A 24271-nucleotide genomic window follows, 5' to 3' on the forward strand; every position below is an offset into this window, starting at 1 on the left:
TCCGGGAGGCAGCCTTGGGTGGGTTTGGGGGGTACTGGCTCCAGGTCCAGGGTGAGAAACAATTCCTGGCTGTCGGGAAAACCGGTTTCTCCGCTTGCTTGCTGTGAGCTATCTTCTTCGTCCCCAAAACCTGCTTCCGTGTTGCCTCCATCTCAATTGAAGGAGTCAAACAACACAGCTGGGGTAGTGGTGGCTGAACCCCCTAAAATGGCATGCAGCTCATCATAGAAGCGGCATGTTTGGGGCTCTGACCCGGAGCAGCCGTTTGCCTCTCTGGTTTTCTGGTAGGCCTGCCTCAGCTCCTTAAGTTTCACGCAGCACTGCTTCGGGTCCCTGTTATGGCCTCTGTCCTTCATGCCCTGGGAGATTTTGACAAAGGTTTTGGCATTTTGAAAACTGGAACGGAGTCCTGATAGCACGGATTCCTCTTCCCGTACAGAGATCAGATCCCGTACCTCCCGTTCGGTCCATGCTGGAGCTCTTTTGCGATTCTGGGACTCCATCATGATCACCTCTGCTGATGAGCTCTGCATGCACCTGCAGCTTGCCACACTGGCCAAACAGGAAATTGAAATTCAAAAGTTCGCGGGCCTTTTGCTGTCTACCTGGCCAGTGCATCTGAGTTGAGAGTGCTGCCCAGAGCAGTCATAATGGAGCACTCTGGGATAGCTCCCGGAGACCAATACCGTCTAATTGCGTCCACAGTACCCCAAATTCGACCCAGCAAGGCCGATTTCAATGCTAATCCCTAAATTGGGGGTGGAGTAAGGAAATGGATTTTAAGAGCCCTTTAAGTTGAAAAAAAGGGCTTCATCGTGTGGACGGGTGCAGGGTTAAATTGATTTAACGCTGCCAAATTCGACCTCAACTCCTAGTGTAGACCAGGGCTAAGAATTGATGGAGGTAAAGGGAGTATTTATTGAAGGAAACGTAGAGGCAGCAGAACCTAGATTTATTCATGAACATAACACATACATTTTATGCAATTCAATCTCTTTAACCCACCTCCTAGAAAAGTTACTTCATCTGAAGTTTTTTTTCCTGTATCAGCTAAATCATAGCATAGGCGCCGAGTTTCTAATCTGCTGGGGAGTGCTCCCCGCCCCGGCTCTGCCCAGGCCCTGCCCCCACTCAACTCCTTCCCCCAGGACCCCACCCCTACCCTGCTTCTTCCCGTCCCTGCTCTGCCCCCGCCCCGCCTCTTCCCACCCCCTCCCTGCCCCCTCCCTCAAGTACGCTACATCCTCGCTCCTCCCCCGCCCCTCCAGATGCTGCAGAACAGCTGATCCACGGTAGGTGCTGGGAGGGATGGGGAGGCACTGATCGGTGGTGCCTGCCAGCAGGCAGGACACGCTGGAGGGAGGGGAGGTTCTGATAGGGAGACTGTTGGTGGGTGCTCAGCACCCACCATTTTTCCTCATGGGCGCACCAGCCCTGGAGCACCCACGGAGTCAGCGCCTATGAATCACAGGGATACGTATTGCATAAACACCAATTTTTGATAATTTGAGTTATGTAGTTGATTATATGGTAGTTAAACTATTAAAATATGTTTTTTTACAAGTTTATTTCTTCCAAACTTATCCCTTTGAAGTTCTGGGGGATGTTGTGAGGCTTAAAATTTGTAAAAGCTCTAACGGAGCTCAGCTAAAGGTACTACAAGCATAAAAATATTATCTTCTGCAATGTTTTTCCTTCAAATAATAATTTTGGACAATTTAAAGGGACCTTAAAGCAATGAACATAATACTGCCTAATCTCCAGATTCCCAATCCCCTGTTCCAACCTTCTAGACATGCTGCTTTCTTTCAAATATGCCTTTCACACAACCTATTCCTTAAATACTAAAAATGCCTTGGCACAAAAGTGATCAAAGTCCCACCCTACCTCCCTGGGGGTGGGAATCGGGGAGAAGTGCACAGAAAGGAAAGGGGCTTAAGTGAGAGAAAGAGAGGGAGACTGATTGCTGGACTTTGTGACAGAGTCATGCTGGAGAGACCAGGTGGGTGAGGTAATGTCTTGTATTGGACCAATTTATGTTGGTGAAAGAGACAAGCTTTTGTGCTTACACTTACATTTCCCAGAGCTGAAGAAGAGCTCTGTGTAAGCTTGAAAGCTTGTCTCTCTCACCAGCAGAAGTTGGCCCAATAAAAGATATTACCTCACCCACCTTGTCTCTATAATACCCTGCGACTGACATAGCGACAACAGTGCATACATACAAAGTCCTGTTGCACAGAGAGGGCAATGAAGCCGCTTGCTATCCTGTGTGGGGTGATTATCAGCACCTAAAAAGAAAAGGAGGACTTGTGGCACCTTAGAGGCTAACAAATTTATTTGAGCATAAACTTTCGTGAGCTACAGCTCACTATCACTCTATAAAACATCAAGAGCTGATTGCAGAAATGGGTGTTGCTGACTGGCTGCAGGGGTTTTTTTTGAGACAGACCAAAAAGCCTATGTCCCAGACAGCTTACAGTCTAGACCCAAAATGTTTTTAAAAATCACAAAATTGCCTTAAAAAACATGTTTTTAAAAAAGTTTGGGGGTTATATGTTTCCCTTGGGATTTTTGAGCCTTTACGAGGCATTCAGGTTATACAGTCAAGCTCTCCTCCACAATCATGAGGGCTAGAAACTTTTTAATCTTAAAATACAAATAAGCTGAGATTTGCAATCATTTGACTCCAGGAGCTGGGGCTTTAAGTAGCATACCAGAGAGCTGGAAACCTTGCAAGGAATGGAGGCCTTGTGGCACCTTAGAGACGAACACATTTCTTTGAGCATCAGCTTTCGCGAGCTACGAAAGCTGATGCTCAAAGAAATGTGTTCGTCTCTAAGGTGCCACAAGGCCTCCTTTTCTTTTTGTGGATACAGACTAACACGGCTGCTACTCTGAAACCTTGCAAGGAAGGGCTTTCGCCACCATCGTGTTTCCACGCCGGGCACGGGCTGGACATTCAGTAGCGCGTCTGGGGGTGTCTGTCCCCCACCACACACACACACACAGACCACTTTGCTAAGATGGCTGCTGCGGCTGGCCCTCACTACGTCCCGGATCATGCTCCCGCTAACATGCATGGAGCAGCGGCTGCCATGGTGCGAGGTGCCTGGCTCCCAGCAGCTCCGACACCTGGCCGTGCCCAGCCGGGTAGGATCCCTGGAGAGGTCCCCGCCTTCAGCAGCGCGGAGTAGCCGCTCGCCCCGCAGGCTCCGCCCAGGAAGCGTCCTTTGCCCTCCCCGGTGCCCAGGCAGGAAGCTGCAATCTGGGGCGTGAGTGGGGAGCGCTGTCCAGCTGAAGCGCCGGCTCTCTCCGGGAGGAGAGCCCGGGGCTGGAGGCTGCAATCCCTGCCCGCGTTTTCTTGCAGGTAGGTCAAACGGGGCTGTGGAAGCGGAGCTGCAGGTGTGCGCGGGGGAGGCGCGCAGGCGTCTGCTCCCGGGGCTGGCTCTGGTGCGGGGGGCGGCGGGGTCCGGCAGCCTGGGCGGGCAGCGTTCAACAGCCCGCCGCAAAAACAATCACTCGGCGCTTCGAAGCCACGTGACTTCCAGCAAAGACACTGTGTTTTCAGGATGGGACTTCTGCGAGAGCGGCACAGAGAGCCGCAAACTGGCCCTGCCCCTGGGGCCCCTTCCAGAGTGGGAATGCATCCAGCACCCAGCTGAAAAAATGAGGGACGTTTCTCTCTTTCCCCCCACTCCCACCTTAACCAATGTTTCCTTAGAGACCAGACTCCCTTTCCCTTTCAGCTCCTGCTCCTTTCCATTTATTACTCTTCCTCCACGGTGCTCCCCAGGGATGCCACCCTATTTCTGCACCCCTTTCCTGTGGCACAGACCAGGAGTGTGATGCTCAATTCTTGCACCCCCTTTTGACGTTTTCCATTAGCTTTTCCTATCCCCACTTCCTCCTGCAGCTACCCACCTTCACACAGCTTGTCCCCCTTCCCCAGGAATCATCTGTCCTCCTGCCCCTTTGCAGATTTCCGTTTGAACCCCTGCTCCATGTTTTTTATCTCACTAGCACTCCAGCTGGCAGCCCTCCCCATCCTTGCCCCCCTCTCCAGACACACCCCAGCAGTTCCCCATTCATACACCACCATCCGGCCACAATACAGCAGTCTCCCCCTATTACTGCACCCTTTTCTGGTCGAGCAGCATGGTCTAGCAGCCCCACAATCCTCTTATTCTTGCATTCTATCCCCCTAGCATTTTCCAGCCGGCCACTTGCACCCCATTCTTTCAGCATCTCACCCTAGGATCCTCTAGCACTACACCTGACATAGCAAACTGCTGCTTGTATGTTCCACTGTCCCCACTCAGCTGACGGGGGAATTGCAATTCTGGAATGCCTCCTACCCCCTGCTTCAACCCCTTGCTGGATTATAGCCTCCCACCTTTACAAAACCATGGGGGTTCGTTCTGCAAGCAGCATGGAGCTAGAGGATCTAGAGATATCAGCTTGCTGTGTAAATGAGGCTGAATCCCCTAGTAGCCAGTAATGGGGGCCAGAATGAAAAGGGGTCTGTCTGCTGGTGCAGAGTCCAGCCCTGTGTAAGCTTGTCTCTCTCACCAACAGAAGGTGGTCCGATAAAAGATATTACCTCGCTCACCTTGTCTCCCAAAGATAAGAGTAATACTTGGCAGGCAGGCTAGTGCTATTGAAGTAGATATATTCTTCCCTGTGGCAAAAATCTCTTACCATTGGGAGCAGAAAGTGAGCATTATTCAGTGTTGGGGAAAAATATACACAATATAATTGGATTGCTTCCTCAAAATCTAATCTTTGCCCAGTAGTCCCCAGGGTTCACAGTGTGGAGAATGGAAGCGTTATGCTGTCCGTTCTCCTGCAGGAACAGATTCCAGGAGCCTAAGGGATAGAAAATGTCTTGCTGAAAACATGGAACTCCGCACTAGAGTAATCCCTATAAACCAAAAATATCTTGGCTGAGCCATAAAAATTACATGTAGCTGAGTGGAATTAAAAGCAAAATGATAAACATTTATTAAAACTCCAACTATGAGCATGGGGGAAGGGTTACAGACTCTTACCCTCTCCTTGGTCTCCTGGCTCAGGACAGAATGAAAACACCCCTAGAATACTGACAGGTTTCAGAGTAGCAGCCGTGTTAGTCTGTATTCGCAAAAAGAAGAGGAGTACTTGTGGCACCTTAGAGACTAACCAATTTATTTGAGCATAAGATTTCGTGAGCTACAGCTCACTTCATTGGAATATGCTTGCCAGTGGCACACAAGAATTCTAAAGCAAGGGGGGAGCGGGGGAGCCATAGGATTCACTTATCTTTGCCTCCTCTGAAGAGAGAGAGGCTTCATTCTCTTTGCCTGTTCCAGGCTGGCCAATTTAGCTTTACTGTGGATCTCTGCTGCTGCTGCAGCACAGTTGAAGGTTGAGTATGATGGGAAGCCCCTCTCTGCTGCTGCCTGATTGCTTATATTTTCATTCATGGTATTTCCATTGTAAGCTATCTACTTGTTAATATTCAATAATACGGCCTCCGAATACAAGTGTTGCCTGGATGTTGGGATGTTTGCCCATCCCTAACTAATATATTTTAGCAATCCCAGCAGTTACAGCCTTTGGGTCCAGCCAGTAGTGGAGCTGTATCAATGTAACCTGCTAGTGTAGACAAGACCTTGGTCACTTCTGGTTAAAGCAGGGGTAAATTGCACTGGCACAAATTGCAGATTATAGTGGTTTTGCCTGTCTACGCTTGGGGTTGCTCTGATGCAGCTATGCTGTTGGGAAAGTCACCGATGGCTGAAATCCCCAGTGTAGACCAGCCCTCGGAACCAAAAGGGCCATTGAAAGTGATCTTCCCTTCCGATCCTTCACATACCCATATTGGACATATGCTAGAATAGTGTTTCATAGTGCTTGGAGTTGCCAAGAGCAGTGTAGAGCGCCCTACATCCAATGGGGGCAGTTGCTGCCTGCCTGTTGAGTTCCTGTAGAGCTTAAAAAGTTTCTTGTGCATCTGGTATTTAAGGGAATGTAACACATTGTGGAGATCTACATATAGCCTGAAACAACTGGTCTGCAATTTTGCTAATCCAAGGCATTAAAAAAAAAATTGAGTTGGGTCCCCCCAATCATTATTTATTTTTAAATAAATAATTTTGGGGTTCTTTTTACTTTCCTCGTTTTTGAGCCTTTAGGGTTCAAGTTTGCAAGCTTTTATTTGCAACCATTAGGGGGAGAAATGTTTAACAAAAGCTTGAGATTCTCATGTAATCACAGGACTCAAGAAACTGGTGCTTTAAGAAAAACCCCAATCTGAGGATGTTACCTGTCCTATTCATCTTGATGGCTTATTAGATCTGAAACTTACATACTACTAACATGTATGCACTTAACATGCCAGTAATGCCACTTTCCCAACCATTGTTGATAGGTGAATGGGCACAAGTGGGCGAAGTAGCCCATCACCTGTAAGCACTTGTTCACGCTGTGGGCCTGTCTTCCCGTGAGTTCTTACCTCCAGTTAGTTGATTGCAAATTGACTTGAAGTCGCGAACACCTTTATGAAGACTTGTCTGGAAGCTCTCAATCATCTGTGGTTTCCCTGGGGATCAGCCTAGAGTAAAGAATAAACATATAGCCTGGAACAAACATCTGAGAAGTATACACACTGGCCTTTACCAAAGTGTTAATGACCTAGCATTAATTAACAAACTGTTAACTTGAGGTGAAAATTCTAGGCAGCCAGAGCCTAGGAGATACTTAAGCGTGGTAGCGAACGCTTTTTAAAAATACTACTGTAGACAGGGCAAGTTTTAGTTTTAACACGTTAGTTGGTCGTGGTGAACCGTAGGACTGCCCACTCCTCCCTTTGGTTTTCTTCCTTCCCCATCCTCCTTTCTCTCTCTGTGACTTTTGAGGTTTTCCCCCTTCCCTTTTTCTTGCCATTCTGTCTCATCTGTTCTTCTCTGCAGCAACTCCCAGTTCCTGTGCCCCTCCTGCTCCTCTCACTACCTCTTGCTACTTAGCAGTGAGATTGTCCTTGGAGCAGCAAATACTGAATGGAGAATGCTTGTTTTAGGTACCATTGGCATTTTATGCTGTGGTTGTGCTGTCCAAAGACCTAGCAGGGCTTTATGGCAAAGGGCTGATGGAACTCAACAGGGATGACATGCAGGAGAACTACCAGAATCTCATCTCACTAGGTAAGGAGTCACCTTTTTTATGAGCATCTCTGAAGTGATTTCATTTGCTTCAGCACAAGGTTCTTTCCTGGGGGGTTCAGACCCTTTAATCCTCAGAACCTGGGTGTGACTCTCCCCGCCCATTTAGAAGGATTTTCAGAAGTGCAGTTGACAGCCCACTCCTGTCCTTGTCTCTAACACCTGAGCATACAAACATTGCTGGAATTTCCTGGGTTTGCAACACACCTCTACCCGGGACTGTCACCAACTTAAAAAAGGGATTCGGGGGGTCTCTTGTTGGCTTTCTATGTAATATCATTCTCCCATTAAGAGGGATCCTTGAATCTCCTACACAGATAAAATACATCTACCATCAGAACCGTTATTCCCCAAATTGTATGCTGGAACACTTTCCCAGCCATTCAGGTGACTCATCCCTTCCAGACTCTGCTCTGCTCCCTCCCCTCCCCATTAGAGCAGCTGGGATTAAAAACATCTTTTGTGACAAGCATTGGTTGAATATTTAACAAGCCATGATGTTTTCTTTCTCATGAGCAGGTTTTCCAATTCCTAAATGTGGCATGGCCTCCCAAATGGAACAAGGCAAAGAACTATCTGACCCAGGTCACCAGGCTCTCATGGAAACGGAGCTCTTGACATACACCCACACAGGTGAGGAATAAGCGGAACCAACTTGGAAACACTCAATGAGTGAAGTAAAAGAAGTTGGAATTCCAATAGCAACTGTGAGCTTATGGTTCTGCCTCATGTCATCTTGTTCCGTTTTGTCATTAGTTTTCTTACATTGTAACCAGTTCTCCTATCTCCTGGGCAAATATCAAGGATGGCTTTCTGCCCTTCCTGACTCACTTCTGCTAGTATTGTCTACCCTCACCTGTACGCCTTTCTCCCAAGCACAGAGAATAACCACGTCTGGAATAATCTTATCTTTGCCAGGAGATCACAGTGGAGAGGAGGAGATTCCTCAGCAGGAAGATTTTGCAAGCATGGAACTGCAGCGGGTGTTTTCAGTGAGATCCGGAGGAGACATATCCCAGGGTCCGGACCTGGGAAAAGCCCACGTGAGTCAGCACAACTCAGCAATGCTACAGAGAGAGGACCCTTCAGAGAGGAAACAAACTGAATCCACTCATGATGAACGAGACCTCCAGGAGCAAGGAGAGGATATTGTCCCCCGACGAACACCCCGATCAGAGAGACCAACCATATGTTCTGAATGCGGAAAGGGCTTCAGTCGAAGCATACACCTGATCCAGCATCAGAGAATGCACACGGGGGAGAGACCCTTCAAATGCACGGAGTGCGGGAAAGGCTTCAGCCAGAGCTCACACCTTATTCAGCACCGGAGAATCCACACAGGCCAGAAGCCCTACACATGTCACGAGTGTGGGAAGAGCTTCAGCCAAAGCTCCAACCTTATTAAACACCAGAGGATCCACACAGGGCACAAGCCCTATGTATGCACTGAGTGCGGGAAGATCTTCAGTGATAGCTCCACATGTATAAAACACCAGAGAATGCACACGGGAGAGAAGCCATACAAATGTCCCGAGTGTGGCAAAAATTTTAGCCAGCGCTCACACCTCATCCAGCACCAGAGGATCCACAACGGTGTCAAGCCCTACACGTGCATGGAGTGTGGGAAGAGCTTTGGCCAGAGCTCCGATCTGATCAACCACAGCAGGACCCACACCGGGGAGAAACCCTATAAATGCCCTGAGTGTGGGAAGTGCTTCAGTGGGAACTCCAATCTGATCAAACACCAGCGGATCCACACGGGAGAGAATCCCTACCACTGTGCTCAGTGCGGGAAGTGCTTCCGCTTCCAGCCGCAGCTAGTGCGGCACCAGAAACACCATGCACAGTAGGCACCACCACTGCTGGGAAGAAGGGGAATACGGCCCTGCCTGTAGGGAGTAGCTAGCTGAGCATTGCAGTGTGATGTTGGGGAGGGAGCACATCCTTAGTGTGATGATGGTTCTAGCCATTGTTTGGGTATGAAGCACCACAACAGGAGGAAACTGAGAAGAGTTAAGTATTCAGGGGAATCATGGCCTTTTATTTTTAGCAGTGATAAGGGTAAAACATGGATCAAATCATAACACTTTCTCCGTACATTAATCAGGCTTTGGCGTTCTTGCCAGACTTCACCCAGGCCTTGTGGCTCCCTTCAGAACCTAAGCTCCTGTTTCCCACTTTCTGGTACTTTTTTTAGATTAGTTCCTATTGATTATATTTATTTAACCCCACTTCCCCTACCCCACATTGTGATGGTACTTGGGCCATATCCTTGGAACTGTATTTGCTGAATAAGTGGTAGTGAAATCAATGTGTCTGTGACAAATATGCTGCTGTTTGACAACTTAGTCCATGAGAGCAAGTCAATTAACATCCTAATAGACATTTCTGTCAGAAAGATGCTTGCTCAAGGGCCCTTGTGGGTGGCACTGTATGAACATTCTAAAGGTGTAATCAGTATGTAGGATGAATTTGTTTTAACTGCAGTCTGCTAATTGACAAGTTGGTGAACAGGAGGAGGATGACATGCATTGAAAAAGAAATTAAACTATTTGTTTAATTTTAAACGAAATGTGTTCTTAAACTTTAATATGAATTTTAATTTCATAATTCTGTGGTTTTTTTTCCCCTTGAATAAACCACCTTAACTTAAACCACCATGAATCTGGAATTGTCAGTTGTTATGGAGAGGAGATTATGACGTATATGTCTAAAGCTATGTCTACACTAGCACTTTTGTCAATAAAACTTGTCAGTCATGGGGGTGAAAAAAACCACCACCTGGGCAACATAAGTTACACCAACAGAAGCACCGGCGTGGACAGTGCTATGTCAGTGGGAGACGCTCTTCTGCCAACATAGCTACCACCGCTCGTTGGGGGTTGTTTAATTATTCTGACAGGGAGAGCTCTCTCCTGTTGGCATAGAGTGGTTACACATGAGATCTTACAGCTGTGCAGCTGGAAGGTCTGTAGTGTAGACATAGCCTAAGAGTAGTCATGTGCTGTGATTTTTTTGGTTATAAAGTCACGACATGAAGGAAGTATGGATTTTCTGCACAGGAAGATATGGGGAGGCAGAATTTTTGGAATGGGGAGAGAACTGACCACCAAGCATGTTTTCCTAAAGCATTCTTTACGAGAGGGAAAACTAATACAATGAATATACAGTAACTCCTCACTTGACGTTGTAGTTATGTTCCTGGAAAATGCTACTTTAAGCGAAACGATGTTAAGCGAATCCAATTTCCCCATAAGAATTAATGTAAAGGGAGGGGAAGGGGTTAGGTTCCACAGACATTTTTTTTGCCAGACAAAAGACTCTATACACACACACACCACACACACACACACACTATAAGTTTTAAACAATTTAATACTGTACACCGCAATGATGATTGTTAAGCTTGGTTGAGGTGGTGAAGTCAGAGGGTGGAAGAGGGTGGGATATTTCCCAGGGAATGCCTTACTGCTAAATGATGAACTAGCACTCAGCTGAGCCCTCAAGGGTTAACACTTGTTAATGTAACTTCTCACTCTATAAGGCAGCACAAATGGAGGGAGGGGAGACAGCATGGCAGAGAGAGACAGACACACACCTGTGTGTGTGTGAGAGAGAGAGAGAGACGTGCATTGCCCCTTTAAGTACGCTGACTATACTCTAAGTACACTGCCTTTTTAAGTAGATCAGCAAGTTGAGACAGCAGCTGCTGCCAGCAAGCTCCCTCTGTCCTGAGCCCTGTCGTGTCCCCACCCTGCTCTGTGGAGATGGCCTAATGGGGTAAAGGAGTGCGGGGGGGGGAAGGGGACACCTGACTTTAGCACCCCTCTTCCCCATCACCCCCACACAGCAAGCAGGAGGATCCCAGGAGCAGCTCCAAGGCAGAGGGCAGGAGCAGCACATGGCAGTGGGGGGAGGGACAGCTGAACTGCCGGCAAGTGATAGCCTGCTGGGTGGCTGCCGCACAGGGAACTTAGGGGAGCAGGGAGCCGATAGGGGGACTGCTGGTCCATCCTGGTTCCAAGTCCCCCACCACTAGCTCCAACTGGCTGCTCTTTCTGCAAGCAGTGGACAAAGCAGGTGGCTGCCAAACAACATTATAAGAGAGCATTGCAGGGCTTTAAATGAGCATGTTCCCTAATTGATCAGCAACGTAACAACAAACAATATTAACAAGGACGACTTTAAATGAAGAGTTACTGTATCCTCCTCTAAAAGGGATGTTGGTTCAGACAAAAGCTTGGTGGTACTGGATAGGGGTGGAATTGGCAATAATATGGAAGGTGCTGATACCTCTAGCTCCAGAAAACTTTGTGGTAAACAAAATACCTATTGAGATGCCTGTTCCATCCTCAAAGCCAAGTGGGGAAGAAATTTATTTCATTATTTAGTCTAGAACGAAAATGATTAAATATGTTGAGTTGTAAATACACACACACAAAATCTGAATGTAGGGATAGCGATAATGATGGGCTTTTAAGACCGCAACCAACTCCCAATGATAGGAGGCTGGCAAGGGCAAAAAGCAAGAGGTGACATAAGAATGGTGATCCTGAGAAAAAGTGCAAGCCATGAAATGCACATGATGTTACTGAAGCTATGGACTGCTTAGCCAGAGGCAGTAACCCCCTAGTGCTGCCAGGCTTAGGAGAGCATCTATTTAAAATATTTGTTCTCATTTCTATGGATTTTATTTGCCTGTTTAAGAAAGAGTTCTGTTGAAATGTCACAGAAAATTGAGTTTGGTGTTTGTACAGGTGAACAAACATTGACTATCCTATATCTTTACATTAGGGAGACTTATACCAGGCTTGGACCCATTGCTAGTATTTGCCACGATATTGTGGCATCCTGTACCTCTCCAGAACTGATGCTGTGTTCCCATTCTAATGTCACAAATGTACTGATCCCCAACTGGAGTCATTCTTTGCTTCCACCAGGTAGCTGGATGAGAATCTCTCCTCCCCTATTTGAATGTCTGCGGTAGGTGCATTCAGCCTTGTCCCTGAAAGTAGTCCCATTAAGGTGTCAACTTGGGTACCCAAAAGCACTAGTCAATTCTGCAAATGTCAGCATTGTCTTTCATACAAACTGTATCCCAAATGCCTTAGTGTTCCCTAATAGCAGCAAAAGAAAGTGGCTGAAGAGAAGAGAGTTGCTTTCAGAGGCGGTCCATAGAGATGGAAAACTGGTACAGTGGAGGGATGCAGGATGGTCGTTCTGCATGGCAGGAGATGGATATTATGCCAACAACAGGGTGACTGACTGAAGTGGCAGAAGAGAACTCATTGCATGAGTGGAAGGAGAACATTATTGTCCAGCTGTCTGCATTGTACAAGTGAAACCTGCCCTCACAATTTCCCATTACCCACATGCAATCTGGGATTGTAGCTGGCTTTCTCCTTCAGGCTTAGCACCACCTGCAGGAATCCTAACCTAGAACTACCTCTCTGCCTGTGTGAGAGCAGAGCAGAATTCTGGGGTTAGTCAGTGCACAGGGAATCCCTGAGTGCAGACAACTCCCTTTCACAAAGGTAGAGCAGGAGTGGAGCTGTTCCCCCAGGCCCTCCTTCCAGGGTGTGATGGGAAGCGAAGAACCTATTGTGGCTCTACCTTTGCCCTTACAGAGAAGGGGAGTGAAGATTCTTCCCCACTTGCAGTATCTCTCCCGCTAGCCATCACTTTGAAGGAAAGCTCACCAGCCCCAAAGAGGATCCCAGCAGTACCCTCTAAAGAAGGACCTATATTGGGGAGGTGCCTGGGATGAGAGGTTTGTCCACACCAAATTCTCCCAATTTGTTTGTTTTCTGTTTGGGGTTTGGTTATTTGTAATTGCAAAAAAGGATAGTTACATGGCTGTATGATATTTTTTGTCATCTGCAAACTTTTAGATTTTCTTCCAGTTCATTGATAAAAATGTAGGGCCAAGACCAATCTCTGTGGGACCTCACTAGAAAAACGCCCTCCTCTAATTCTTTATTAATCAATTCCTGTATCAGCTGCTTCATTATCTTGCTCAGGATCCATGCCAGATTGACAGACCTATAATTTCCTCATCTTCCCATTTACCTTTTTTAATATTGGCACAACATTAGCTTTCCTTCAGTTTTCTGGGATTTCCCCAGTGTTTCAAGACTTACTGAAATTTACATTAGTGGTCCAGTGAGCTACTCAGCCAGCTCTTTTAAAACTCTTGGATGCAAGCTAGCCAGACCTGCTGATTTTAAAATGTCTAACTTTAGTAGCTGCTGTTTAACATCCTCTGAGACATTGGTGGAATGGAAAGAGTGTTACATATAACTACGTTGCTTTTTTCCCAAATACAGAATATTTCTGCCTTTTCTTTATTATTACAGATAATTCTACCATTTACATATAGTAATGGACCAATACTCTTGTTAGGATTCTTTTTGTTCCTGATATAAAATAAGTGGTTATGGCAGATTTTCCCTTTCCACAAAAAGAATAACTTAAAAATAAGTGTGATGGATAGCTTAAGGGAGTGGCAAGGGAGCCTGAAATGAATGGAGAAGCAAGGAATATGACTGAGGACAGGAATTTGTTATATTTATGTATAGGGAATGAGTCGACTGAATGTAACTATTAGCAGGATAAAGTATGTTAAGCAAATGCTACGACTAAGTGATCCACAGGGAAACAGCTAGTGTTGACATTAGCTAGTGGTGGTGATGTGTTTCAGCATGAACATACCATTGGGATCATTGGTATTGTGCTACGCTTCTACTAGGATGTGTCACTGAAGGTTGTCACTAAATCTTGCTGGATCAGGCCCCTCAGAGGTATTGTTTCAGTCTGTCTACAGGTTGGGGAAGACAGCACTGCAGAAGGTTTTCCTTAGGACCAGAAAGGCTAGAAGCTACTTTTTTCTTGACTCTTTTTTTTTTAAATAAAAGCTTCTGTTCTGGAGAAATATTAAAAATTCCAAGAATCCCTGGAAAGAACCTAAACCAGTGCTACGTAATTCAAAGATTTTTAAGGCCATTAGAGTTTGCAAATCCTTATTTGAAATTAAACATTTTCACAACTGCCTTACATTTGCTCTAGATTGAGCGTAAAAAAAGTATGAATTATAAACATATAAAATGTATTGGGGGATAAGGAGTGTTGGGAGGTTGACAAAGAATACTGGACCTTCAAGGGTAAGGGTCTGCAGCAAGTCAAAGAGCAAGATTCTTTCCTTTAGACGGCAATAAAATTTTCAACAGCCTCCACCCTTCCCCAATTGCCTTTTGTGACCGCTGGTGGTGAAACACTGCCTTCGTTAGACTTTCTAGTCTCACCCTCCTGTCTAACACATGCCATAATGCAGAATCTCCACAACTTGTAGATCAAGTGCCCCCTCTTAATAAGCCAACAACCAGTTGCTCGAGTGGCCCTGTGGTCAGCCACACCAGCTGCTGCAAAAGTCACACAGCTCGGAGGAAGTCACGGAATCCATGACTTCCGTGACCTCCTTGACAAACACAGAGCCTTAATCATAACTGATGCAGAATCCATTAAGTTGTAGTATGGCAATTAAATTGCGAGACCCAAACTCATGGTGTAGCTGTGCAGTAAGGCTTCTATGCAGTGGTGTGATCATTTCAGAATGGTTAGATATTACCTACTCTGCAGTTGAGAGGCATCTTCTTTGAATGTCTTCTAAGGATGATACTCATTGCTGGCTGAATCGTATGCCCCTTTATCTATCAACCAAAGAACAAACGTCTGCAGCAGTTGGGGCACAAAAGTACCTGACCTCTGTAAACTACAATCACCTGGCTTTGGATAATATTCTGAGGCTTTTATTTTGGCTATTTCAGACCAAAGGATTGAAACGGTATTATACAAAACACTTGTTAATTTGAAAGCTGCTCAGCAGGCTCACTCACCAGAAGAACATCCACAAAATATTTGGATGACTTAAGTGCCTGCTTCAGATTATTATCAACTTGGATAGCATTAGCTAATGTTACGTTGCATAGACAATGATAGACTTGCCCTGTCCATGCTTTGCATGGAATAAAATTGCAGAACCACAATGTTTTTCGAATCTTGCCTGTAATTTGCTACTAGAATAGCTTGCAGTTTCTACATCTGATGGAAGTAGGGCTTTATATCTTTGTAGCAGGTTGGACAGAAGAACTTTCTTGTACATAAGATCATTGTCTAGCTCTCATCTGATAAAATGCAATGCCAAAAGGAGACTGTATTGTTGCACTGTAACTAGATGGTTTTGCTTTAAAGAGTTGTTGTACTCAAGTAGGAAGAAATGCAGTGCTGAGTGATAGACTGCATCCTTAGCAATCAAGTCTTCCAAGGATATTCTGTGCAACATGTCATCATCTCCTCTTTGAAGTGGTGCCTCCCTAAGACTGGTTGCTCTCTCAAAAGTTTCTCTTTTATGAAGTTTCTTGTCTTGTGTGTTTTTCTCAGGCAAACAATGCAACAGGACCAATTATTTTCCAGCACTGGTGGCCTTGGACAGTTTTGCGTTCTTGTGATTTTATTGACAAATAAGTTTGTGGGGAGTCTTTTTCTCCTTGATGTAAGCTATTAGCGGCTTGTATCCTCCATACTGACCTGTGCATAAGTGTCACTGAATTAAAAAGCTACTTTCTAGAATATTTCCAAGGCTATTACTGCATGCATAGGCAATTACAAATTTAAATCTTCTACTGGGCAGACTCCAGGGTACACTGTACAACAAAAGCTTAAAAATCGGAAAGTATTAACAGCAGGAATTCATGTACGTTTCTGGCTACCCACTATCAGGTACAAACTATGAGCTTACTACTGCTACTGGTGCACAGTCTTCAGGGTGAGACTGATCTGGTCAGCAAATTTCAACTGAAAATATAAAAAACTATTCTAATCACTTGTGAGATATTTTGACAATTAAGTATATGCAATGTGAGGACGTTTCATGTTAGTATAGTACATTGCAAAATGTTGCTATTTGCCATTTTTGCCACATGATAAACAGCTTAAACTTTTTCTGGAAAATAAACAAACTTGCTTATGCAAAACCAGTCAAAATAGTTCAATACATTGTCATTTGGTAGCTTTGACCAATAATCACCACAGTGAGGTGGTGTCATGTTGCAGTTTTTCTGAAGTTGTGCCAAAACATGACGCTCTCTCATTTTGGATGCCATTGTTACACCTCGCCTGCAGGTTTACCAAACCACCTGGCAGCTCCACATCATACTCCAGCTAAACATACATAAAATAAGCTTTGAAATGATATGCAATGTGGGTGTGTGCAGGATGCCTACAGTAAACTCCCGAAATATGGCACTTTTTGGAGGATTTCTGCATGCCTCAAGCTGTCACTGATCAAAGTGTAGCTCAAAATCCCTGATCCAGAAGCTGGGGAAAGGTTCCCATTGGATTCAGTGCACCTCAGCAGTACTGCTCTGACAGGAAGTTGTCACTGGAGCTGCACCTTGAGGTAAGCTGGGCGAGTCACCTGCTCCTCCCAGGAAGTGTGTTGTGCTCTTCCTTGCCGGAAGCTGCAACCCATGAGCGCTAGTAAAGCAGGAATACAAAGGAGGAGAGAGAGGAGGCAGCTCCTAGTTCAGGCTATGATCCCAGTCTATGTTTCCCTGCAGTTAGGACAAAAAGGGACTTTCCTAACACTCCCCACGGGGAGTTTAACATGAACGGGGAACACATCTAAGGCCAGATCTTGGGGGATTTAGAAAATGCCAGAACAGCTGAAAGTGGGTCTAGCAAGGCTCAGTGCAGCATAGGCTCTGTTCTCTATCAGACACTACACCCGGCTCTGGCAGAGGGGCTGGCTGAGGTCTTAATCAATCTCTTCCATCTCTACCTCCTGTGATCCTCTGACATCTGGGAGCAAGCAGAGTGCAGAGTAGGGGGCTCACCATGCAGTGAGGTCTCTGCTGGCAACCAGCAGTGCAGGGCATATTGCACAGGATTCGGAGCACACAAATGCTCTGAACCGCAGATTGGAGAGTGGTTATGGGTTGACTGAAAAGGGGATACAGAGAATGCTCCTTTCCCCACTTGCAAGACCGGAGTGTAGTTTCCACAGCAATATTTGCCAGGAAGATTTGTGCCATCCCAGGGAAGGGAGTGTACTCTAAGGGTTAGAGCATTAGATTAGTTTAAGGGAGTGGGACTTCAAGAGGCAATTGGCCCCACTGATTATCCTCTACCATGACTCCCTGAAGCCAGCCAGCCCTACATCACCTTCCCTGCCTAGGCAGGCACCAGCAGAGGGGATCGGGGCTGTTCAGGAGCATCTGGGCTTCTGCAGGCTCAGGGCTGCTCACTCACACCTGCTGAATTTCTCTGCTTCTGTCGCCATAGTAACTGCAGCCCAGGGCCCTGTTGCATGGCTTCTCCTCGCAGCTCCGACTCCTCGAACAAGATAGCTGCTTCTTTCACCTCAGCCCCCTCGCTAACCTCCCCGCTTGTTCCTCGGTTTGTTGTCCCACCTGACACCATGAGCCACGCTCCTGGCCCAGCCTTTGGACTCCCCATGCGGCCACCTTTTCCCTCCTCTCCTCCTCCAGTGTAGCCAGCCTCTCCCAGAAGTCAGTCTGCACCCAGGATGGGAATATCAGAGAGCAGCAGATGGTGGCATTGCTCCTTATGCCCGCCTTCCAGGTGAGCTGGGGAGTAGTTCATTCTGCTGTTTCTTGAATGCAGACAACGGCCCAGATCCTCAAGACTGGTGCCCCTGGAGCAGCCGTGTAAGCTGCCTTTATGTCTCCCTGAGCCTCAGCCTGTTGGGTGCTGCTCTAATCCTGCAGTGTAGCTTACAGCATCCTCCCAAGTCACTCCAAGGGCTTGTCTACACTCACAGTGCCGCAGTGGCACAGCTGCACCAGTGCTGCAGCGCTTAGTGAGGATGCTGTCTACGCCGATGGGAGAGCTTCCCCAAGACGTGGCAGCTATATCGATGGGGGAAGCCCTCCTGTCACACAGCACTGTCTACACCGGCAGTTAGGTCAGTATAACTGCATCACTCGGGCATAGGCGCCAACTCCTTATGTGCTCCGGAAAAAAAAAAAGGGTGCTCAGCAGCCCCACGGATCAGGTCCTTCCCTACCCCGCATCCCTCCCACCCGCCGGTGGCCCTGCCAGTCAGCTCCTCCCTCTCTCTCCCAGCGCCTCTTGCCCACCACCATCAGCTGTTCAGCAGCATGCAGGAGATGCAGGGGCAGGGGGGAGGAGCGAGGGCAGGAAGGGGTGGAGTGGGGGGTCGAGAACCCCCCAGGAACACAGAAAGTCAGTGCCTCTGCTCAGGGATGCAGATTTTCCACACCCCTAAGCAACATAGTTATACCAACATAAGTTCCTCCAAGACTCAGTTGCACTGGCTGGCAACAGCACATGAGGATTAGCTGGACATAGCTACACTCCCTACTCCCAGTGTGGGGCCTTGGGAGGCAGTGACATACAAGCCACTATGCTGGTTTTATCCCACCTTAGGATTCCCTCTCTTTGGGAGAATACTCATGTACCCAATTAATCCAAACCTGCCACAGGCCGGACTAGGATCTGGGTCCAAAGAATCTCTCTGATGTCAGGGGAGCGGGACAGGTGTATGCTGCAAGGCTCTAAGTGTCCCAGCTGCTGCTATGTTGGGATGCTGCACCAGGAAGAGAGCAAACTCCCATTCCCCATTGCCCTGCCTCTCCACTAAGGGCCTGTCCTAGCATGAGTTTGGGGAGAATAAGAGGATCGCTGATACCTAAACTGTATATTGGTTTGTGTTCAAACAGTGAACCTGCAATATAAATACCTCCCTGGATCCAAGGGTGCCATTGTGACCAGATCAGTGAAGGGAAGTTAATGTAGGAGACAAACAGATGAGGGGCTTCTGAAGAGCTGTGAGGAGAAGGAGCCTTTGATTGCTCTGAATGGACCCAGGAACTGGCTCCTTCCACCTCTCTAGTCTCCCCTGGGGGTTTCAAATCATGCAACTATCATTACATTAAACATTTAACTAACTGCTATACTTTCTTATTGCTTTCTGTTAGCAGGATTTCCTATTCCAAAGATGGACTTTGAATCTCAGATGGAACAGGGGGAAGAGCTGGGTGTCCCAAATATCCAACCCTCATGCACAGGTGAGGAATAAGTTAAACATTTATATCTCTCCTAGATTCCTCAATTGTAAGGCTAGCAGGGGCCATTATGATCCTGTAGTCTGATCCTGTATAAAGCAGGCAATAGAATTTAACCCAGTTTTTGCATCTAGCCCAGTGACTTGTGATTGGACTACAGCATCTCTTTTAGAAAGACTTCCAATCTCAATTTAAAGAATCTAAGTAATAGACAACCCACCACATCTCTTGGTAATCTGTTCTACATGTAATAAAAAAAGACAATCTGTGCCCCAGACATCTTACATTCTTTTTGGATACCAGCCCTGCCACTTTGCAAGTCAGCTTTGCAAAATTCTGTTCAGCTAAGATGAGTCATATTTTTTAATATTTTGATGGTCAAGTCAAATACCATTGTTTATTTCATCCTCATGATAAAAGAAGGGCAAGATTTTGTGCATGGCCTAATAATATTTTCATGACAGTTTTGCAAGGCTGATTGACACAATATTTTTGATTTCTAGTTAGATGGTTAAATGTTAGATGGTTAACTATAACCTTAACATACAGTACATGCAGCGTACATGAGTTAGAGAGAGCTATGAGAACCTCAGCATTTATATTTCCTGACTTCTGCGTTTAAATTCTAACCTTAATGTTGCACTAACAGTAGTCTTTAATAATGCATTGCATTTAGCATTTGTATTTAGCTGAGCATTTAAGGATTTTTCAAAAGTGCTCAGCATTGTAGTCACTGGTAAAATGTCCACTGGATTCAATGGGAGCAGAGTTAGGAAGCTATAAGTGCTTCTGAAAATCCCACCCTAAATTGTTTTTTACCCAATGTCAGCTCCTTTAAAATGTTCAGTAAAAGAAAGCTGAAATTAAAAAGGCTTCAAATCCTCGGATACATGGGCACAACTCCCAGTAAAGTATCTGAGGATAGAACTGATCCAGGTGTCTGAATGTGGGGACAGGGAGCTCAGACAAACTGTCCACTCCTCTTGTGCACAGTGTCTGCTATGCCTGGCACATGGTCCTTTCCCTCCTGTGTGCTCCTCCCTCCTCTTGTACAATCACTAGACCTCAACTTCTCCTCTAGTACATCCCAGAATTTCTCTCCTTTTTATTTTCTCTTTTGTCTCTTCTCACTTTCCCACGTTTTCTATTTTCTCTTATCCCCTCCTTTCTTTGGTCCTTTTTTTCGACCCTATCCTATCCTGTCTGTCTCTTTCTGTTCTGTGTGCAATTAGGTTTTTTTCTCTCTCACCTCCCCATGTGGTGTCCCCTTTTTTCTTTTGTTCATTTGCTGCTTTCTTACTCCCCCCGTCTCTCTTCTCTTGCTCACAAGTTGCCTCCCTTTCACCTTCTCACATTTTCCTCCTTTCCCCAACCTCTTTAGTCAGCTCCCATTTGATCTACCATCAAACCCTAGTGCTGTGCTGTGAAAGGATGAAGTGAAATTAACATATCCAATGAGTTAGTGCTACTGCTCTATGAGTGATCCTGTTAATTTCTTATTGCTGCTCCCTTGCAGATGGGGAGTGAATTAGCAAAGGCAGAGCAGATCTTTGGAAAATGCACCTACCAAGTCCTTGTTTCTGCCTCTGGGAAAGAGTTTTGTGGGATTTATATCCTGATTTTCAAGCTTATCAACACTATTTTTACAAATAAAAAAACCCAACAACTGTGAGCACTTTGCAATTTCCCTTCCCAAAGTTTTCATTCTGTCAAATAAAAGACATGAATCATGTCTGAATTTTCCTTCTTTCCAGCAGATGATGGGATGGTGAGTGGAAATCAGGTGCAAAATCCTCAGCAGAAAGGCTCTGAGAGATCACTTGGGCTGTTATCGGGAAGCTCTAACAGGAATGTTTCCCTGAGTCCTGACCAGGGAAGAAACTGTCTGGGTCAGCACAGGTCAGAAAGAGAGCAGAGAAACTCTGGAGAGAAGAGACAAGACACAATACCTCCAAAACACTGCAGGAGACCCAAAGGCTTCCCTGTCCAGGGCAGAACCCAGATGAGAGAGAAATCAAACATGTGTACTGAATGCGGAAAAAGCTTCACTTGAGGCTCAGCGCTTACCCAGCATCAGAGAACCCACACGGGGGAGAGACCTTACAAATGTGCTGAGTGTGGGAAGAGCTTCCTCCGGAGTCCCGACCTCGTTCTGCATCAGAGAGAGGAGTCCCTGCAGATGCATGGAGTGTAGGAAGAGCTTCAGTGTCCGCTCCAACCTTATTAATTACCAGAGAATCCATGTGGGGGGAGACCCTATAGCTGTACAGAGTGTGGGAAGAGCTTTGGCCGGAGTGCAGACCTTATTAAACATCAGAGGACCCACGCTGGGGAGAGGCCCTATAAATGCACTCAGTGCAGGAAGAGCTTCAACCAGGGTTCAGACCTGGTGAAACATCAGCGGATCCACACAGAAGAGAAGCCCTATCAGTGTGCTGAGTGTAGGAAATGTTTCCGGCAGAGCTCGGACCTAGTCAAACACCAGAGGGCTCACACGGGAGAGAAGCCCTATAAATGTACCCAGTGCGGGAAAGGGTTCGTCACCAGCTCCATCCTCACCACCCACCAGCGAGTGCACACCGGAGAGAGACCCTACCAATGCCCCAGCTACAGGAGAAGCATCAGAGAGCACTCTGGACTGATTGGCCACCGGGCAGAGAAGTCCTACCAGTGTGCTGAGCGCTGGAAAACCTTTGCTCAGACCTCGACCCTGGTTAGACACCAGATCACCCACATGGGAGAGAGACCTTACAAATGTCCGGACTGCTGGGAAGGGCTTCAGCCGCAGCTTCAACCTCCTCCAGCACCACAGGACCCACACAGGGGAGAGACTCTACCGCTGCACCATCTGCAGAAAGAGCTTCGGGATGAGCTCGCACCTCGTCAAGCATTGGAGAACCCATACTGGAGAGAGACCCTACCAGTGTGCTGACTGCGGGCAGTGCTTCATCGAGTGCTCCAACCTCCACAGTCACCAGAGGAGCCCTACAGCTGTGCCGAGTGTGGGAAGGGATTCAGTCGGAACGCCACCCTTCACAGCCACCAGAGCATCCACCGGGGAGAGAAACCTTCCCAATGCACCCAATGCGGGGAGAGCTTCCGATACCAGCCACAGTTCAGACAGCACCAGAGACTGCATGCCACACAGCAACCGGCTGCTGGGCACAGAGCCTTGCAGGACTGGGGGTGGGGCAGTGCTGGGCAGTGGAGTAAGGGTGTGTGTGAAAAGGAGATGAACTAGTCAGGAATCAATGAGCTGGCAGGCACCAGAACAGGAAGGAATCAGGCAATGGGAGGAGTGATCATCTGGAGGCTGTGGGGAGGGATGAGATTAAATGGAGTCACATGGTACAGCTGAGATGTGTAGACCCAGATTTCCCAAAATTACCTTGGATTTTGAGTGCCCAGCTCGAGACACCCAGAAGATGATTTTCAGAGGTACCAGACCCTAGCAACTGCAAGTCAATGGGAGCTGCAGGAGTTCAGCACCTCTGAAACTCAGGCACCGGATGTCACAGGTTAGGCATCCAGTATTCGAAGAGAACGCTTTTGAAAATGTCTGGTTTGATAAATGTGCTTGCAAGTCTCAGTGGTTAACCTGACATAGAAATGTGTTCCCTGCACTTGACCCAGGACTTAACACCAAGCTTTCAAAGGAGGACTCTGGTTTGATCAGAAGATCCTGCCTGCTTGAGCTTTGTCTACCCTATAGAAATTTGGCATCCTTGCCACTCTTTGGATCCCCCAGCACTCCTGTAGCACACCATGCCTTCACAAACAAAATTGCACCCAACAGTTCACAGGCTCAGTTCACACAGACATTTGGATTGCACTTGACCTGAGCAAGGCTAATGCCATGGCATCTGCCGCTGTCCCATTCTCCATCAATACAGTGCAAGTGTAGGCAGCAAGTATCGGTGTAATAGCCTCCACAATGCACACTGCCCTCTGCTCCTCTCCCACGCTGCACCAGGCATTGGTCAGGGAGCCTGTTCAGACTAGTCTCTGTACTCTGCCGGCTCAGGTCAAACTCCCCGAAGCCCCTTTCCTGTCCAAAGAGTCCTGCACACACCCAAGATCTCATTGCATGCTGTTTCTCATCCCTATCCCTTCTTTGTGATTGCTGTGTTAGCAAGCCAATTTCAGAGCATGGCTCAAGAAGACGCCACTACATGAAAGGACCCTCCAGGGAAACTGTTGGAAGCTTTATATTGAACACAAACTCCCACTGAAGCCTTTTCCTTAAATGACAAGTTTACACAGCCAGTCCTTGCTTTACAGAAGCTGCATTTAAGTATAGTCTTTCTACACCTCCCTAGAGATACAGCATGGCCCAGTGGTTAAAACACAGACTTGGGAGCCAGGGTCTGCCACTGATTTGCTATGTGGCCTTGGGAAGCTCACTTCAACTCTGGGCCTCAGTTTCCCCATCTGTTAAATGGGGTTAATACTGACCTACCTCTCAATGTATTGTGCAAATTAATTCATTTTTTGTAAAGCACTTTTGAGCTCCTTAGACAGAAGGTGCTGTGGACAAACAAGGTATTATAATGGACATTCATTTGCATCCTGTGTGGAAGGCACTGCTGATTAGCCCTGCAGTCCCCTCAGGGCTGGTAGGCTTCCATTAAAAAAGTAAAAGTAAAGAACTTTGCTCTATGCCAGAAGTGAGTCTCCAAGGGCAGAGGGGACAATACGGGTAAAGGCAGGGCAGTGGAGAGTGGAAGTGCAAATGACAAGGAGTGTGCGCATCTGAGGATACGTCAGACCCTGTTGCTCCATTTTTGGCGAGCTACACAGGACTCTCTTTCTCTTGCTTCTGTAGCTAGGATTGGGACCCCAAGGTGAGGCATTTAGGGAAATTCCTTTACAGGTGACTTGCAAAGGAAAATAATTGGGCTTGTGCCTTCTTTTGCCTCTCTGTGATGGAGGAAGGAGCCCCCCAAAGAAGCATTTTTACATTAGAGA

General features: G+C 46.9%; 1 pseudogene; it reads left to right on the forward strand.

The window, feature by feature from the left end:
* The first annotated feature begins 3200 nt into the window (after nucleotides 1-3200).
* Nucleotides 3201-22544, forward strand: LOC141983582 (uncharacterized; annotated as a pseudogene).
* Nucleotides 22545-24271: the final 1727 nt, after the last annotated feature.

The sequence above is a fragment of the Natator depressus genome, chromosome 1 (genome assembly GCF_965152275.1).
Source record: "Natator depressus isolate rNatDep1 chromosome 1, rNatDep2.hap1, whole genome shotgun sequence".
NCBI classification, from domain to species: domain Eukaryota; kingdom Metazoa; phylum Chordata; order Testudines; family Cheloniidae; genus Natator; species Natator depressus.